Source organism: Schistocerca nitens, chromosome 2 (assembly GCF_023898315.1).
Source record: "Schistocerca nitens isolate TAMUIC-IGC-003100 chromosome 2, iqSchNite1.1, whole genome shotgun sequence".
In the NCBI taxonomy this organism is placed as follows: Eukaryota; Metazoa; Arthropoda; class Insecta; order Orthoptera; family Acrididae; genus Schistocerca; species Schistocerca nitens.
In genome coordinates this window covers 669711012-669725933 of record NC_064615.1, presented here as the reverse complement: position 1 = coordinate 669725933, position 14922 = coordinate 669711012, and the positions used below count along the sequence as shown (strand labels likewise).

Sequence of the window (14922 nt, the reverse complement as noted above, 5' to 3'; positions counted from 1 at the left end):
ATAGAAGCTATTTTAGTACCAACAGTAGAAATAGGACGCTTTTGCTTGTTTATAACAACTTGTATGTATGAAGTTGGAAACACAGTATGAATTAAAATACTGGGATCAAATTGCTTAAACTTAACACTAAAACTATGTCCTTTTGAGACTGTCGATTCATTCTTCGTAGCCGCGCGGGATTAGCCGAGCGGTGTAGGGCGCTGCAGTCATGGACTGAGCGGCTGGTCCCGGCGGAGGTTCGAGTACTCCCGCGGGCATGGGTGTGTGTGTGTTTGTCCTTAGGATAATTTAGGTTAAGTAGTGTGTAAGCTTAGGGACTGATCACCTTAGCAGTTAAGTCCCATAAGATTTTTTTTTAAAAAAAGGAAGCAAAGAATTCTTTGTATCTTATATTCAATTGCCGATTTACTTGGGTCAGATGTATGAGTTCCCACTCAAGTTGTAATAGTACGACAGTTATATGAAGACTAATATTTCATATAAGTACCGTGGATGAAGCACCGATGAATATGCATCAAATTGCACACGGTCACTTCTTGTATATTTGGAATTTGGTTAACCCTAAAAGTGTAAATAATATTATTAATGTCCTGTTAATTCAAAAGTCATTAGCGGAAGAAAATCATTTTGAAACACTGTACATAGGTATCTGTAAATTTAGTGTTTTGTGACAGGCAACATAGTTGAGTGATGACATTGCTGTGGATCATGTCAGTAGTGTTAGCATTGAATTGTTAGTTAATGTCTTGAAAGCGGCACATCATCTAAGAAAAAGAGAGCAATCGATTTTATTTTGTGAACACAATAGTAAACTAATCTTTATATTAGGGAAGCCAATTTTGAGAAATGCCCGTTGACAGGGCTCTGAAAGCAGAATACGAACAAGGATTAGTTGGAAAGGTATGCATTCTACTTCATCATATTCAAAATGATCGTTGCTGCTTCTGACTGCATTGATATTTATTAGAAAACTGAAAGCTAGTGTGTTACATCAACAAGAGATAAATGAAACTCAGATTATGTGTTGAGTATATTTGTATCTTGGCGTGCTGTATGAGTTTAATAAACGTGTATGAAACAGTGGGAAATCTCATAAGCGGTAAGTTAGTAAGCATGAGTCTTCTAAAGGTGTTCTTCAAACTATAAATCAGATACAGCGCGTAGTTATATGAACAAAACCACCTTAGGCATCAGTGTCATCAAGTTCTGTGAAGAGAGACAAATGCCGCACAGTGATAACGAAATTTTATTTTCAAGTAGAAGTAATCACCCTCTTTATATGTAAAAAGTTTATGGAAATTTTATACAAAAATAATAACAACTTATTACGAAGTGAAGTTAAAAGTGATTTTACTAGCAATTGGCGTTTACCTTGAAAGCATTACAGAAAAATATATTGGCATCGTTTGGTAGTATATTAGTATAAAATTCATAAAACTGTTTCCTCGAGTCGGAAAGTGGAATACCAGAAATATGATTGTGGTAGGGAAGGTAAAAAGTCAGAAAAGAGACCGCTCAGTCCAAGTTTTCTGGGGGGTCAGTGAAGTGACATAGAAAGAGATTAAGGATTTTCGGTCAGACGAAAATAGGGTAACATCAACAGCAGCAGAAAACGGTGTAAACAGCAGTAGGATTAATGCTGAGTCGGAATAAAGGGCAGAGAGTGAGTTACTGTGAACAGTTAAGTGGTAGTATTATTCTCATCAGATTCGAGTGCGAAAAAATGCGAAAAACAAGTCCACGTAAACGGTCCGACGTCACGAGCGTAAGATAAAGAGATAGAGGCAATGTATGAGGAGCGTACTGAACGTGTAATTCATTATGTGAAAAGAGATAAAAGTCTAATAAATGTAGGTTATTGAAACGCTGGAGTTGAGCAAGGAGCAGAGAACAGAGTCAGGGGAGAATATGAGTTCAGTAATATTAACGAGGTTAGTTGAACCCTATAATATATTCCAGCTAGTCACAGCGAATATACAGTTGAAAAATCGCAAAACGAGCAGGTATAATTAGCAAAATCCTGGAGACAGGGCAGATCCCAGATGTATTACATCATTGCCAGACAGAGATTTCGAAATCAGGTCTTGTGTTGTAAGACTTTCCCAGGAGCAGATACATACTCGTGTCGAGCGGGATACTGAAATACCGAAGAATAACGAGAATAATGCATTGCATTTACTATAGCTATAAATACCACTATAATGGATATCACCATAGGCAGTTCAATTGAAAATGAATAGACATCTCTAAAAACGGGAATCACAAAACTTTGACAAAATTTGATTACGACGAAAATAACAATAAAGGAACTTTGGATAACATAATATGTACTTCCGTTCATCGACAAAAGAAGGAAGTACAAAGATGTTCAAGAAAAGACGGGAATTTAGCAGAAGAAGTCACTTGGGAACAAAATAACTAGTAAGTGCAGGAAGGCCAAGGTGAGAAGACGATAGAATATGTGTCAAGACATCAAGAAATAACTTTCATGGTACTTAAGGTATCTGCAAAAACTGCCAGAGAAGGCAGAGATTGCGATGTGTTCAACAAATAACTCGGAACGTTGGATGCAACTGCTACCCTGACATGAAGAGATTGGCACGGGAGAAAAATTTGTGGCAAGCCTCATCAAATAGGTGAGAAAACTGATGCCCCCTCTCCTCCATCCCCCCCCCCTACACACACACAAAAGACTATTGAGTTATTAAATGAATCTCACACTGATATATAATCTCCCATCAAATTCTGCGTACGAGAATCTAAGTACTCACTGGGACCGCGTCCCATGCCCTCAAATTAGAATCGCTTGACGAAGAACACTTCAATGTTGTTTTCGGAAAAGTTTAAGCATGTTTAGAAAGACTTGTGGTTTGGGCCCATCATCGTCACAGTTGAAAAAGCTAAAGTAGAGCCACGGAGTGGTGAAGGCGATAGTACGCCGATGAAAATGAAAATGGTTCACTTATCGTTCTCTGATTAGTTGTCAGCGATGCTGACATACACAGTTAATCATATGCTTTACATTTTGAAAATGGATAAAATAGTAATTGGCTCCTGTCAACAATGTTATAAGATTACTTTTATAGCCAGATGAAGAACAACCGATAGTCATAGTGTAGATAAAAAATGATGGAAGCTAAAAATAACTTTGGCTCTAGTTCGTGTCGACAATGAGATCGTTCGAGACCAGGCAAAGCTCGGATAACACATGGATGAGGAACTAAATCAGCCTTGGATGAGGAACTAAATCGGTCATAACCATTTTGGAAAAAAATCGTCCTTGTCTAGAAACTGTACAAAATGAGTGGAGTTGCACCTACTGGGTTTCAAAACCGTTCTCCGCGCTCGATTTTATGGGAGCGTGCGTTTGTTTGTCTGTGTATGTGTGCGTGTCCGTGTGCATGTGTGTGTGTGTGTGTGTGTGTGTGTGTGTGTGTGTGTGAGAGAGAGAGAGAGAGAGAGAGAGAAGTTTCTTACTTTCTTATTTATTTTAGTTTTTAATTTCTATTTTTTTGTTTTTACTTCATTTACATATTTATTTTTCTGCTGATCCAGTCAGGCGATTTAGTCCTGTTTCCTTGTGCTTCAGCCGATGATGCGCATGCCTTTTTTGCCTTTCTTCGAGATTCCTGTGAATAAAAAGTTTCATGTTACAGTTGACATAAATGGTTAAATAATCAAATAACAATGTATGTGTAAAAGGCCAACTCACTCATAATAGATTCTATACCTCCGTTTTTGTTTCAGAGTCTCCTCAAGATATTTATCTTTCTGTACAGTTGTTGCTTTCAGTTTACAATATGTGATAAAAGTATTCGGACACCCCCAAAAACAACCGTTTTTCGTTGGTTGGTTGGTTTAAAGATTAAAGGGACCAAATTGCAAAGGTCATCGGTCCCTTGTTTCAGAAACACACAGAGCACAGTGAAACGATCCATTAATCATTCGAAGCACTAAAAGAAAAATTCTGGGGGAAGAAAAGCCCCAAGGTCAATAATAAAGCACCATGGAAAACGGAGCACAACAACAAAAACAACATAGAGAAGAAAGGCAGACAGAATTAAAACTGTACAGCAGAGTATTTTGGCTGGCTGATCACGAAAATAAAAGGATGAGCCAGCCACTCTGCAACACGTTAAAACCTCCAGCCTAAAAGATTAGGGTGGAGTAGAATTACAACACAAAACTAATTAGAAGATACAGCTGAAAAGAGGGTGATGTAATAAAATTAAATGGACCTATAAAAACCGCTTGCACGAATAAAACTTAAAACCCGATCTGCCATAGAGACATTGTCACCTAAAAGAGATTACAAATCACCCTGGAGATTTAAAGTTCGCCTGAGAGCGGTTAAAAGAGGACATTCCAACAACATATGGGTCACCGTCATGTTTGCACCACAGCGACAATGAGGGGAGTCCTCTCGACGCAGCAGATGACCATGCGTCAGGCAAGAGTGACCAATGCGGAGCCTACAGAGAACAACAGAATCCCTGCGAGAGGCCCTCATGTAGGAACCCCACACAGTCGTGGTCTCCTTTACTCGCCGCAGCTTGTTGGGTGCAGACAGAGTGCGCCATTCGTCTCCTCCCATCCCAAAGACCCGACGGCGCAACACCGATCGGAGATCAGTTGCCGGGAGGCATATCTCCAGCGTCAGTTTGCGGGTAGCTTCTTTGGCTAACTTGTCGGCGAGTTCGTTTCCCGCTATCCCAACGTGTCCCGGGGTCCATATAAACACCACTGAACGTCCACGCTGTTCAAGAACATGAATGGACTCCTGGATGGCAACAACCATGGGATGGCGTGGGTAGCACTGGTCAAGAGTCTGTAGACTACTGAGAGAGTCACTGCTAATGACAAAGGACTCTCCAGTGCTGGTGAGAATACGTTCAAGGGCACGAAAAATGGCTGTTAGCTCTGCGGTGTAAACACTGCAGCCTTCCAGCAAGGAGCGCTGGTCTACATAGTCCGCATGAGCATAAGCGTACCCCACATGGCCATCAACCATCGAGCCATCTGTATAGATAACCTCCGAGTCACGGGATGCGTCGAGGAGAGCAAGAAATTGGCGGCGGAAGACTTCAGGAGGAACTGAATCTTTTCGCCATCGTCTGAGGTCGAGCCGAAGCTGCGGCCGACGAATACACCAAGGTGGTGTATGTGGGTGGACCTGAAAAGCAGAGGGAAGAGGCAAAGGCTCGAGTTCACTAAGGAGCGACCAAACACGGATCAAAATTGTATAGCCTGATCCCGGCCGCCGGTGTGGGATATGGACTGCCGCATTAGCGAAAAGGTGACGGTAGTTAGGGTGACGGGGCAAACAACGGACGTGTGCAGCATAGTTAGCTAAGAGTTGTTAACGCCGGACGCGATGTGGAGGAACCCCAGCCTCAGTAAGTAGGCTATTAACAGGGCTGGTGCGGAATGCCCCTGTCGCCCGTCGAACCCCAGAGTGGTGAATGGGGTCCAGCAGTTGCAACCCTGAGAACGACACTGAGCCATAAACCACACTCCCATAATCCAGTGGGGACAGCTTGAGTGCTTTGTAGAGCTGCAGCAGCTTATTACGATCTGCACCCCTAGTTGTGTTGCTGAGGCAGCGGAGGGCATTCAGATGCTGCCAGCACTGACGCTTGAGCTGACGGATATGTGGAAGCCAAGTAAGCCAGGCATCGAACAGCAATCCCAGAAAACGGTAAGTGTCAGCAACCCTGAGCATGGCATCCTGAAGATAGAGCTCAGGGTGGGGATGGATAGTGCGACGCCGACAAAAGTGCATAACACAAGTCTTCGCAGGATAAAAGTGAAACCCATGGCCTAGGGCCCACGCCTGCACCGTGCGTAAGGCTCCCTGCAACCTAAGTTCTGCAACACTAATGGTGGAGGAGCTGACAAAGATGCAGAAATCGTCAGCGTATAACGTGGGTGAAACTGACGAGCCCACTGCTGCTGCAAGGCCATTAATGGTCACAAGGAAAAGTGGCACACTCAATACAGAGCCCTGTGGAACGCCGTTTTCCTGACATGAACCAAGTAAAACGCGGAATGTTCGAACAGATAAAAAATTCTTAAGAAAAATGGGTAGAGAGCCCCAGAGGCCCCACCCATGCAACGTGGCGAGAATATGGTGCCGCCACGTCATGTGATATGCTCTGGAGAGGTCGAAAAAGACGGAGTCGAGGTGTTGGCGCCTGGAAAAAGCAGTGCGGATTGCAGACCCAAGGAAGACCAAAGTATCGGCGGTGGAACGGCCCTGACGGAAGCCGCTCTGGCATGGAGCCAGAAAACCCCGAGACTCGGGCAGCCAACACAGCCGTCGACTCACCATACATTCCAGTAGCTTGCACAGAGTGTTTGTCAAGCTGATGGGCTGATAGCTATCCACATTAAGCGGGTCCTTACCAGGCTTCAGCACCGGAACGATGGTACTTTCTCGCCACTGCGACGGAAAGACACCATCGCCCCATATGCGGTTGAAAATGGCAAGAACACATCGCTGACAGTCCGGGGACAGGTGTTTGAGCATCTGATTGGGGATGCCATCTGGCCCAGAGGCTGTATCGGGGCACTGTGCCAGGGCGCTTTGGAGTTCCCACGAACTAAATGGGGCGTTATACGCCTCAGGGTGGCGAGAAGCAAAAGAAAGCCGTTTGCCTTCCTCCCGGCGTTTTAGCGCGCAAAACGCAGAGGCCCGAACATAGTGCTGAGCGAAATGCTCGGCGATTGCATCGGTATCGGTGGATAGCGCCCCGTTGATGGTAAGCCCTGGGACACCTGTAGAGTGCTGCAATCCAAAGATGCGCCGAATCTTCATCCACACCTGGGAGGTTGAAGTACGGGAACCAATGGTAGAAACGTACCTCTCCCAGCACTCCTGTTTCCGCCTTTTGATGAGCAGCCGGACCTGAGCACGGAGACGTTTAAATAAAACGAGGTTCTCCAAAGGCGGGTGCCGCTTATGTCGCTGAAGAGCCCGCCGACGCCCTTTAATGGCTTCAGCGACCTCTGGAGACCACCAAGGCACTGACATTCGCCGGGGGCACCCTAACGAACGAGGAATGGTACGTTCCGCAGCGTAAACAATCGCTGCAGTCAGTGTCTCAACCGCCACATCGATGGTACCGTGGGGGAGAGATTCAACGGTGGCAGCAGAGGAGAACACTTCCCAGTTTGCCTTGCTAAATGCCCATCTGGGTAAGCGTTCATGGGAGCGACGCTGGGGTAGTGAAAGGAAGATGGGAAAATGGTCACTACCACACAAGTATCCATCGACTCTCCAGTGAACTGATGGTACAATCCCTGGGCTGCACAACGACAGATCTATGGCCGAGAACGTGCCATGCGCCACACTGAAATGTGTGGCAGCGCCAGTGTTTAAGAGGCAGAGGTTGAGTTGGGAGATGAGATTCTCGACATCTCTGCCTCGGCCAGTAATCTTCATTCCACCGCACAGGGGATTGTCGGCGTTAAAATCCCCCAGGAGAAGAAAAGGCGTGGGGAGTTGGGTGACAAGTGCAGCCAATTCAGTCAGTGGGACTGTACAACCTGGAGGGAGATAGACACTGCAGATGGTTATGTCCTGGGTAGTTCTTACGCAGACAGCCACAGCTTCCAATGATGTTTGAAGGGGCACAGGAGCACTATATACAGAGGTAAGGACATACATATCCATTAATAAAGGGAGTTGTTTGGTTGATTGGTTGGTTTGGGGGGTTAAAGGGACCAGACTACTACGGTCATTGGTCCCTTTTTCCAAACCTTAAAAACACCCACAGAGAATAAAAGCGAACAAGGAAAAGATGAAAGACGACAAAGGACAAGAGAAACTGAGACAAAGTGCAGACAAAACGAATTAAAATCACAGAGAGTGTGACGGTGGTTGGCTGACCATAGAGATAAAAAAGGAAAAGCCAACCACCGAGAACACAAAAACTAAGCTTAAAATCGTAAGCCAAAGGCCAGAATCAACACAAAACAATAAAAGAAAACTGAAACACTCAGAGTAAATGATAAAAACCCCCTGCCCGAATAAAACGTAAAACTAAGCCAGCCATAGCAGGCTCATCAGTTAAAAGGGCAGGGAGCGTATCAGGCAGCGCAAATGTCTGCCTGAGCACAGCTAAAAGCGGAAAAGTGAATAAAATATGCACCACCATCAAAACCGCTCCGCAGCGACAGAGAGGCGGGTCCTCGCGACGCAATAAATAACTGTGTGTCAGTCGGGTGTGGCCAATGTGGAGCCGACAAAGAACAACTGAATCTCTGCGAGTGGCTCGCATGGATGACTGCCACACACGCGTCGTCGCCTTGAGAGAACGGAGTTTGTTTGGCGTGGGCAGATTGCGCCATTCAGTGTCCCAAAGCGAGAGAACTTCGTGGCGTAAGACTGCCCACAAATCAGGCTCCGGGAGGCCAATGTCCAGGATGGGTTCACTGGTGGCCTGTTTGGCCAGGCGGTCAACATGTTCATTGCCCGGGATACCGACATGACCGGGGGTCCACACAAAGACCACAGAGCGGCCACAACGGGCAAGAGTATGCAGGGACCCATGGATAGCCTCACGAGGGAAAAACTGGTTGAGAGCTCGTAAACCGCTCAGGGAATCGCTACAGATCATGAAGGACTCACCTGAGCAGGAGCGGATATACTCTAGGGCACGAAAGATGGCGACCATCTCAGCAGTAAAAACGCTGCAGCCAGCTGGCAATGAATGTTGTTCATAGTGGTCCCCTAGAGTCAGAGCATAACTGACACGACCAGCAACCATCGAGCTGTCAGTGTAAACAACGCCAGAGCCCTGATATGTGGCCAGGATGGAATAAAAGCGGCGTCGGAAGGCCTCCAGAGGGACTGAGTCCTTCGGGCCCTGTGCCAATTCGAGCCGAAGGCAAGGGCGATGCACACACCACGGGGGTGTACGCAGAGGTGCCCGGAAAGGAGGTGGAACAGGGAAAAACCCAAGCCTGGAGAGAACCTCTTTGACCCGTACAGCGATCGGACAACCCGACCGGGGCCGACGTTCTGGCAGATGGACGACTGACTGCGGGAACAGGACACGATAATTTGGATACCCGGGCAAGCTAGAAACATGGGCAGCATAAGCAGCCATAAATTGTTAGCGTCGTAACCGCAGTGGAGGGGCACCTGCCTCCACAAGTATGCTGTCTACAGGGCTGGTCCAGAAGGCACCAGTGGCAAGGCGTATCCCGCTGTGGAGGATTGGGTCCAGCACCCACAACGCAGATGGGGATGCTGAGCCATAAGCCAGGCTCCCATAATCCAGACGAGAGTGGATTAATGGCTGGTAGAGCTGTAACAGGGTAGATCCGTCGGCGCCCCAGCGGGTGTGGCTCAAGCATCGCAGAGCATTTAGATGCCGCCAACACGCCTGTTTACGCTGCCGAATATGAGGCAGCCAAGTCAACTGGGCATCGAAAACCACCCCCAAAAACCTGTGTGATTCCACCACAGAAAGAAGTTCGCCGTCAAGATAAAGCCGCGGCTCCGGGTGAACAGCGCGTCGCCGGCACAAATGCATAACGCAGGTCTTGGCTGCCGAAAACTGGAACCCATGAGCTACAGCCCAAGACTGCGCCTTATGGATAGCGCCCTGTAGCTGACGTTCAGCAGCTGCAATGCCAATAGAGCTGTAGTAAAGACAGAAGTCATCAGCATACAGAGATACGGAGACAGAATTTCCCACCGCTGCAGCGAGCCCATTTATAGCAATTAAAAACAGGCAGACACTGAGGACAGATCCCTGTGGTACCCCATTCTCCTGGACTCGGGAGGAACTATGGGAGGCTGCGACTTGCACGCGGTAGGTACGATACGACAGAAAATTGCGGATAAAGATCGGCAGAGGGTCCTGAAGATCCCATCCATGAAGCGTAGAAAGGATGTGATGATCCCATGTCGTATCGTACGCCCTTCCGCATGTCGACCAGGTGTTGACGGCAGGCAAAGGCAGTGCGGATTGCCGACTCCAGGCTCACCAGATTGTCGGCGGAGCCAGAAGGCCCCATGACTCCAGTACCCAGTACAACCGATGGCTCACCATCTGTTCAAGCAACTTGCAAAGAACGTTGGTGAGGCTAATGGGACGGTAGCTGTCCACCTCCAAAGGGTTCTTCCCAGGTTTCAGAATGGGGGTAACAATACTTTCCCGCCATTGCGACGGAAACTCACCCTCGACACAAATGCGGTTGTAAAGGTCGAGAAGCCGTCGCTGGCAGTCCACTGAAAGGCGTTTCAGCATCTTACAGTGGATGCAATCTGGCCCAGGAGCGGTATCAGGGCAAGTGGCTAGGGTACTGTGAAATTCCCACTCACTGAATGGAACATTGTAGGATTCAGAATGGTGGGTGCGAAAAGAAAGGCTCCGGCGTTCCATCCGCTCTTTAATGGAGCGGAAGGCCTGAGGGTAATTCGCAGAAGTGGAAATCAGAGCCAAATATTCTGCCAAGCGGTTCGCAATTACGTCGGAGTCAGTACAAACTGCTCCATTCAGTGAGAGCGCAGGGACGCTGACTGGGGACCGATAGCCATAGAGGCGTCGAATCTTGGCCCAGAACTGCGATGGAGCCACATGGAGGCCAATCCTTGTATTGGCGAATGATGCGGCGGGCCCGTGCACGGAGCCGTTTGAAGGCGATGAGGTGTTGTGTGGAGGGATGTCGCTTGTGACGCTGGATCGCCCGCCGGCGATCTTTAATCGACTCTGCAATCTCAGGCGACCACCAAGGCACAGTCCGCCGAAGAGGGGACCCAGAAGAACGGGAATAGCAGTTTCTGTGGCGGTAACGATGCCGGTGGTGACCGAAAGAACCACCGCATCAATGGCGTCATTAGAAAGAGGCTCAATAGCGGCAATGGGGGAGAACAGGTCCCAGTCAGCCTTGTTCATAGCCCACGTGGAAGGACGCCCAGAAGAGTGACGTTGTGGCGGTGACAGAAAGATCGGAAAGTGGTCACTGCCACACAGGTCATCATGCACACTCCATTGGACAGAAGGTAAGAGGCTAGTGCTGCAGATCGAAAGGTCGATGGCGGAATACCTTCCGTGTGCCACAATGAGATGTGTGGAGGCACCATCATTTAAAATCGAAAGGTCTAGCTGTGTCAATACATTCTCAAGGGTGGCGCCTCGATCTATTGCCACTGACCCACACCACAGAGGGTTAAGGGCGTTGAAGTCGCCTAGTAACAAGAATGGTGGCGGCAATTGGGCTATCAGTGCAGCCAGGACATGCTGCGCAACATCACCATCCGGTGGAAGGTAATGACTGCAGACGGTAACAGCCTATGGCGTCCACACCCGAACAGCGACTGCCCCTAAAGGTGTTTGTAGAGGGACAGACTTGCTGTGAAGTGAGTGAAGGATATAGATGCAGACGACATCAGACACCCTTTCGTAAGCCGCCCGGTTCTTATAATGACCCCAATAGCCACGGAGGGCCGGAGTTCGCATTGGCGGAAACCAAGTTTCTTGAAGAGCAACGAAGAAGAACGGGTGCAGGCTGAGAAGTTGTCAGAGTTCAGCAAGATGGTGGAAGAAACCGCTGCAGTTCCACTGGAGGATGATATTGTCCATGGCTGAGAAAGGCATGAACGGACTGGGGAGGCATATTACGCCGCTTGGTCACCTTCTGCCTCCGATGGAGCGCCTTAACAAGTGCTATCCATTGCGTCTGAGGGACTGGCGAGATCGAGGTCCTCAGAGGACGCAATAATCTCCACCTTATCCTCAGACGTAGAGCTTGTAGGTAGCGGTGGAGTCGGTGCCACCACAGGTGCCTTGGTGTTACGGGTCTTCAATGGCGCTTTCTCTTGCTGTTCCTTTGGTTGCCGTTGCTGGGAGGGCGTACTGGACTCACTCTCCGGGACTGAAGATGATCGCGAAGCTCGACGACCAGCGACCTATGGCTTCATCAGCCACTGGTGGGTGTCTGCTTGGCCGCTGGTAGGAACCTGGGAAGGGAGTGCCTCAAGGGATCCCTTCTGAGCGAGAGAAGCTGAAGAAGACTTACACTTCTCTGGCTTAGAAGTGGGGACTGGTGTTCCGGATGGTTGGGGGCGGAGAGTGTTGCTCCGGAAGTAGATGGAGCAGGAGCAACAGGGAGTGAATTTCCCCCCACAATCAAGGGGGCTGGTGGATGCTGACCGATCTTAGAGCCAACCACGTGACGATGGGAGAACTGTTGTTGCAGCAGCGGCGTAGGTCGACGTCATTGACACAGGATGGAGCCTCTCATATTTCCGTTTAGCCTTGGTGTAGGTCAGGCGGTCCAGGGTCTTATATTCCATTATCTTCCGTACTTTCTGGAAGACCCGGCAGTCCGCCGAACAGGGGTAATGGTGTTCTCCGTAGTTAACACAGATAGGAGGCGGGGTACATGGAGTATTGGGATGTGAAGGATGTCCACAATCTCGACACATGATGACGGAAGTACAGTGGGATGACATGTGCCCAACCTTCCAGCATTTAAAACACCGCATCAAGGGAGGGATATATGGCTTCACATCACAACGGTAAACCATCACCTTAACCTATTCGGGTAAGACATCACCCTCGTAGGCCAAGATGAAGGCACCCGTGATTATCCCTCGGACCCTGATAGACACGCCGGACGAAGTGAACACCTCGTCGTTCGAGTTTGGCGTGCAGTTCAACGTCGGACTGCGGAAGAAGATCCCTGTGGAAGATAATACCCTGGACCATGTTGAGACTCTTAGGGGGAGTGATGCTAACTGAAACATCCCCCAACTTGTCACAAGCAAGCAAACTCCGTGACTGGGCAGAGGATGCTGTTTTAATGAGAAGTGGACCAGAACGCATTTTGGACAAGCCCTCCACCTCCCCGAACTTGTCCTCTATATGCTTCACAAAACACTGGGGCTTGGTCGACATAAATGATTCACCATCAACTCGCGTACACACGAGGGACCAGGGTGAATAATTTACACTGCCTTCATTAGCCATACGTTCCTGCCATGGAGTGGCCAGGGAGGGAAATGATCTTGGTTCGTATTTCTTGCCATTGAGATTAGACCTCGATCGCTTAGAGACTGCTGGTGGAGGCCCACCAGCGAGGGATGATGTACCATGTTTCATCGCGGGTCATCCGCTCTGATACCAACCATTCCGACCAGGGGCTCTCCCCACGGACCCCACCCAGCCACAGCAAAGACCACCTGTCAGGATGGCCTTTGCTGGGAGTCCCGATGCCCCAGAGGGATAGGCATCTACTCCTCGGCATACGTGGGGAGGTAGCAGCTCAGGCATCAGCAGTGCGATCCCTTTGTAGTCAAGGGGCTACCTCGAAGAGTGTACATGACAACCCCACCACAACGGACTGGCTACAATGCTGGTTGTTGGGTGTCGAATATCCATTAATAAAGGGAGTAAAGATGGATGTACACAATGGAGGGAATGTAGGCTACCTGGATCACACCGCAGCCGATGTGGCCAGAAGCTCAGTGTAAGTCCAACTCCATGACAATAATGAATATTCCACATCGGAGGGAAAGATGGATATAGAATGCATCACGTAAGGCATCCTTCCCCAAATGGTACGCACTAACGGAAAATTTGGAAAGGTAGTAATCAAACCCCTTAGGGGACAATCACATTGAAGGCCAAAACATTTGAGACTCCTTTTAGTCGCCTCTTACGACAGGCAGGAATACCGCATCCTATTCTACCCCCGAACCCACAGGGTGTTCGGAAAGAGGGCACTACCACACAAGTCGTTATGCACAATCCATTGGAAAGACGGTAAGAGGCTAGGACTGCAGATCGAAAGGTCGATGGTGGAGTACATGCCATGTGCCATACTGAAATGTGTGAAGGCACTATCGTTTAAAAGGGAAAGGTTGAGGTGTGCCAATACGTTCTCAATGTTGGAGCCTCGACCTGTTGCCCCTGACCGAGCCCAAAGAGGGTTATGGGCGTTGAAGTCGCCCAGTAACAGGAACGGTGGCGGCAATTGGGCTATTAGTGCAGCCAGGACATGCTGCAGGACATCACCAACTGGTGGAAGATACAGACTGCAGACAGTAACAGCCTGTATCGTCCACACTCAAACAGTGACAGCCTCTAAAGGTGTTTGTAGAGGGACAGATTCCCTTTGAAGGGAGTGCAGGACGTAGATGCAGACACTACCAGACACCCTTTGATAAGCTGCCGGGTTCTTATAATAACCCCAATAGCCACGGAGGGTGGGGGTTCACAATGCTGGAAACCAATTTTCCTGAAGAGCAATGCAGAAGAAAGAGTGAAGGCTGATAAGTTGTCGGGGCTCAGCTAGATGGTTTAAGAAACCGCTGCAGTTCCACTGGAGGATGATATTGCCCATGGCTGAAAAAGGCGTGAAGGGACTGGGAAGGCAGATTACGCTGCTGGGTCACCTGCTGCCACCGATTGAGCAGCTGTGCTAGTGCTATCCATTGCGTCTGAGGGACCAGCGAGATCGAGGTCCTCAGCAGACGCCAGGATCTCCACGTCGTCCTCAGACGCAGAGCTTGAAGGTTGTGGTGGGGTGAGTGTCACCGCAAGGTCTTTGGCCTTAGAGGTCTTTCTCTTTGACGTCCCTCGCTGAACCTTGGGTTTCGCCGGCTTTGAGGGCTTCACTGATTCAGTCTGCGGGATGGAGGAGGATCGCAAAGCTCTATAACCAGCCACTTGTGGGCACTTAGGCCACTGCAAGGCATCATCCTTCCCGCTTATGGAAACCTGGGTAGGGAGGGACCCAAGGGACCCCTTGAGAGTGGAAGTAGCCGAAGAAGTTGGACGCTTCTCTGGATTAGAAGCGGGTACGGATGTCCTCGATGGGTGGGAGGGTGTTCTCCCAAGGTAGGTGGCACAGGAGCAACGGGGTGGGTAGAGCCCCCCCACGGGCAAGGGAGCATGGGTAGTT

At 48.9% G+C, this 14922-nt stretch overlaps 1 protein-coding gene across 1 annotated transcript in view; it reads right to left on the bottom strand.

Annotated features, from left to right (window-relative positions):
• Positions 1-942: 942 nt before the first annotated feature.
• LOC126236782 (uncharacterized) overlaps positions 943-14922 on the bottom strand; it is a 154702-nt gene continuing 140722 nt past the window's right edge. The window contains exon 5 of the mRNA XM_049946363.1: positions 943-3629. The gene's annotated coding sequence lies outside the window, so the exon portion shown is untranslated. The remainder of the gene's footprint in view (positions 3630-14922) is intronic.